At 38.7% G+C, this 4999-nt stretch overlaps 1 pseudogene; it reads left to right on the top strand.

Annotated features, from left to right (window-relative positions):
- The first annotated feature begins 1352 nt into the window (after positions 1–1352).
- On the top strand, positions 1353–1916 carry LOC138145129 (large ribosomal subunit protein uL22-like; annotated as a pseudogene).
- The last annotated feature ends 3083 nt before the right edge of the window (positions 1917–4999 follow it).

Below are 4999 nucleotides of genomic sequence, written 5' to 3'. Positions count from 1 at the left end.
TGTATTTAAATTCTGGATGATCTTCCACCTCTGAATTTCACCTCTGATTTACCATTTTTTTGACAAACATTGGGAATTTGGCACAATATTTTTGATATCAAAGTGATATTTTTATTTCCTTCTTTCTAATCTCAAATTTCAAAATGCAAAAAAATATATAAATGTGTGTGTGTGTGTGTGTGTGTGTGTGTGTATGTACTGTTGCTCTGATCTAGTGAAATGACTTGATTTCTAGCATCAGTGGAATTTTTTGGTCACGATTTTTTTTAATTTTTTTTTTAAAGCAATTGAGGTTAAGTTACTTGCTCAAGATTACATGGCCAGTTATTTCTGGGTGTGGTGCTGAGTATCTGAGACCAGATTTGATCCCCAGGTCATACCGACGTGCTCTTACTCACTGAGCCACCTGGCCGCCCCTAAGCAATTGGGGTTAAGTAACTTGCTCAAGGTTACACGGCCAGGTGTTTCTGGGTGGGTGCTAAGTGTCTGAGCCTGGGATTTGATCCCCAGGTCATCCTGACACTGGAGCCAGTGCTCTTACTCGCTGTGCTACCTGGCCACCCCCTGGTCACCATTTTTATCATGATATACAGAGCAGAGGAAAGAAAATGGTTTCCTAAAATATTACTTCAGCTTCTGACTATATGGTGAAAAACATAACTGTAATTCTTATTGGCTGGTGAGCTGGAACTGGGTACGCATTCAAAAAACATTGAATGGGCAAAAGTAAATCTCCCTTTCTCTCTTTCCTGTCTACCTGGAGGCAAGGACTGTTAAGTTCTAGGTGACAAGAGAGAGAGTAAACACCTGCAGCCTAATCTTCACATCCAGATCGACAGGAAGCCATGAACATATGGCCTTGCTTTTGCTTCTATTCTCCTTGCGGCTGCTCTTTTCTTCCTTAGGTGGAGGACTCAAAGAGCTGAAATAGACTAGATTGCAACCTTGAAAACTTGGAAAGGTTGAGAGAGTCTGCTGAGTTCTGGGAGCTAGAGTCTAGGCCAGATTTTGTGGCTAGCTGTGCCTGCTGCAGAAGACCCAGTCTTCTTCCAAGGCTGTTGGCCCCTAGTCTTTAGCTCCAACAGGAAATTTAAGATAGTTTCTTTCCTCCAATTAGGAAGGAGAGACATATACTCCCTTTGGCTATCCCAACTCAACCAGAGAAGAAAAAAAGCACTGAAGTGAAATTCAATATAAGAAAATCCTATGTCAGAAAATTCACATTTAAAAAGGGGATCCATTTGGTGGTTATTAAACCATTCACAAGGACTTAACAGAGGATTCTTTCATATGGTCACCTCCTCTCTTCAAAATGTTCTGGTCCTCGCCTCTTCCTTTGAGCCATCCTACATAATCATTTAAAATGGTGAGGTACTCTCTTGATCCAGAAAACCCCACAAAATCATGCAAGTCAAGGGGTTCAAATCTCCGGGTCCACTTCAAGAACACCTGTGAAACAGCCCAAGCTATCAAGGACATGCATATCCGAAAAGCTACCAAGTATTTGAAAGATGTCACATTGAAGAAACAGTGTATTCCTTTCCATTGATATAATGGTGTGGTTGGCAGGTGCCCAGGAGAATCAATGGGGTTGGACACAGGGTCAATGGCCCAAAAAGAGTGCTGAATTCTTGCTGCATATGCTTAAAAATGCAGAAAGTAACGCACAACTGAAGGGTTTGGATGTGTATTCTCTTGTCATTGAGCACATCCAGGTTAACAAGGCTCCCAACATGCGATGGCATACTTACAGGGCTCATAGTCGAATCAACCCATACATGAGTTCTCCTTGCCATATTGAGATGATACTTACTGAAAAGGAACAAATTGTTCCTAAACCAGAAGAGGAGGTTGCTCAAAAGAAAATGATATCCCAGAAGTAACTGAAGAAACAAAAGCTTATGGCACGGAAGTAAATATGACATTAGACTGCAAATAAAAGTGAAATGAAAACATTTGTTACAGTAAACATTTTTAAAGTGTTTTATTTTAAATATTTTAAATACTTAATATTTTTTAATATTTAAAATATTAATAAATATTTTAAAGTGTTAATCCTTAACCCCCCAAAAAATATGGTGGTCCTCTTAGTAAGCTCCAAATAGGCTTCTGTTTACAACAATTCAATTCACAACATTTTGGGGATCACTTTTATTGCAGAAATCAAGACTCATCTGTAAAATAAGTCATCATTCTTTTAGTTTCTTGTCTAATGTTAAATCTTTACTTACCATTCATGTAGCCTTACCCAATGACTAAGCACCCCGTGGGATCTCAATATGTGCTTGTGGATTTGTTGACTAGGGGATGTATTTGCCATAATGAAATAGACTAGCATTCGCAGCCTGTGAATTATGGCTAAATTTACCATGTCTTTGTACGACTGAAATAACTACTCAACTCAATGAAAAAGTCAAGTCAATATGATGGGGGAGAAATAAAATAAAATAAACCAACCAGAATGATTGCTTGCTTTCTACAGATCACACAACCAGTTGATCAGTCACATATTCCATTTCCCCATTATTTGTTTTGGCTTGGTGACACACTTAGGGAGAATTCTGCACTGGGGCCAGGGACCCCAAAACCAAATAAGGATGCAACAAGAAATCTGGCCAAGGGTAGAGCCAGAAGTCCCAGAGTTAGGAGAAGCACAGTCTGTGATAGCGGCCAGGAATCAGACGCCAAAGTAGCAGCTGTAGGTAGGCAGAAGCACAGTCCAGAGGACTGTTGTTGGGACAGATATGCTTTGTCATTCCCTGTCTCCTTTGGAAAACAAGAAGTAGGCAATCCTGGAGTTCATTTGTGATTTGTGGGCGGCTGAGGAATATAGAAAATTTGGCAACTGTTTGTGATGTCAAAAGACTTTGGAAGGTGAGAGCTCTTATAAAAGGATCATGTAGATTTTTTTTCTTTAATGATAGATGAAATTGTACCTAGTAAAATAATGTTAATGATTTATTCAATTCCACATTGGAGTTCTTTGCACCCAGGGGTTTAAAAAGTATTCTAAACTGAGTATGTCTTGACTTGAACAACATAGTACCTTACATATATATTAAATTATCATACCAGAGAAAATTCCAATTGGTTTATATTTACTAATGCCATAGAACATAACTCTAATAAACAATTATCAGGCATTGGGAACTGGAACTCTCTATGACCTAGCATAGTGAGTTGATTACATATATAATGGAAGATGGCCCAAAAGGAGCCAATTCCTTCAAGTGTATGTAATTTGCTTTGCCTGAGGTCAACTCCCATGGAGGCTTGGGAAGCCTGCTTCTGAAAATGTGGGATGATGGGAAATGGAGTGGTCCTGTTTTCCATTCAGAGCACATATAGGTTTTCTGCATGTTTCCTGCTGGCTTAGTGCTGTAGTGATGAAAACAGCAGTTCTTCTGCCAAAGAAGAGAGAAATTTCATCTATTTGTGCCTTTTGTATATGCACACTAAGTTCTGGCTCAGCAGGCAATTAAAAGGCTTTTCATCTCCACACAGTAAGGGGATAGGAAATAGTCAGAATACCTTCCCAGGCTCTGAATCAGGGCAAGGCACTCCATTACTCATCACCAGAAGCATTTCCAGAAGTGGGCTCCCTAAGCTTCTATGTGGTTTGTCTTCATACTGAATAGATTTGCACATGCTTGAAAAACGGGGTCCCCACTGGCCAGTCCCTCATTATCCATTAATGAGTAGCACACAATAGAAGGAATATGTGGAGAAGGGATAAGGAATATAGTGGGGTAAAATGGCCATCTGTATGTAGATGAAAGTGGTCATTATGGTGTCAACTGGGAAAAACACCTCAGTCCTCTTCACTGCTACCCAGACTAGATCCTACCCAGACTATACCGTGATTTGCCACATCATTTCACATACATATAAGGATTTTTTTCTTTTTAATCTCATGACATATATTTCTTTTAGATATCTCTATTTTAATATTTTAAAAGGCAATGAGTTTAAATGAGGAAAATATACTAAAAGACAGAATGGAGAAGCAGAATCAAATCAGGAAGAGCTGGTTATAAATCCTAGTTATAACTCTTATTATTTATATAATCAAATCAAGTCACTGAAACAATTTCTTTATTTAAAAAGGATGTATTTGCTGGAACATGGAATGGATGGCACAGTTGTGTATGAGTCATGTCAGGAACACTAAGGTTCCCAGTGAATTGTGGTAAGGATATATTGGAGCCAGCTCAGATTGGCTGCCATTTGTTAAATTTTTAGTCTGAACATTTACACTTTGAAAATTGGCAAACTCTAAAAATTGAGGATTTATTTATTTTTTGTTAATTTGTAGATTTAAGAAAGTGACAAAATATGATCACGCCTATTAAGCTTAAATGTATGTAGCCAGTCCATTTTTTGATAGTTACTTGTTAAACATTTGCCAGCACACCACTATCTTCTCCAGGCTACATGTGCCCTGTTTCTTTAATTTACCTTCATTTGGCATAGACTCCAAATCCTTCACCTTCTGATTCCCCTCACCAAGGTCATGCAGTTACATTCTGAGTCATTGAAGCTATCTGGACTTCTATCCTGCCACTAGACTTTGACAACTCAAAAAGAGGGAATGAGGCTGACAACTGTGCTTTAAGCCCAATTCACTTGCAAGTTAAGGCATCACCCTTGATGTCATTGAGCCTCTCTGAAAATGAAGGAACAACACAACAAACAGAGCTGAAGCTACTATGAAATGAAAGGGAAGCTTTTTGTAAAGTGTATGTTGGGTCAAGAGAAATATCAAAGAAGGAATAAGGACCCTGGCTGAGGGTAGGTGGGATGAAGATAACATAAATGAACAAGAATACAGGAGTAAATGGTCAGTTCATATTTTAGTTTTGTTTTCCCCAACAAGAGTGTTCTTCACACTGGAAGCAAATGATTAAAAATGAACTGAAGCTCAAGAGAAGTGAATATATATTAGAATAAAATCTCTGTGAGTTTAAGCCACTAGGTTCAAAAGTAGTACACCACAGAG

Source organism: Petaurus breviceps, unplaced genomic scaffold (genome assembly GCF_028583685.1).
Source record: "Petaurus breviceps papuanus isolate PSGF00001 unplaced genomic scaffold, PetGlider_PUasm1.0 90730, whole genome shotgun sequence".
NCBI lineage: Eukaryota > Metazoa > Chordata > Mammalia > Diprotodontia > Petauridae > Petaurus > Petaurus breviceps.
The sequence above is the reverse complement of the archived record's forward strand: the minus strand, read 5'-3'. Positions and strand labels throughout refer to the sequence as shown.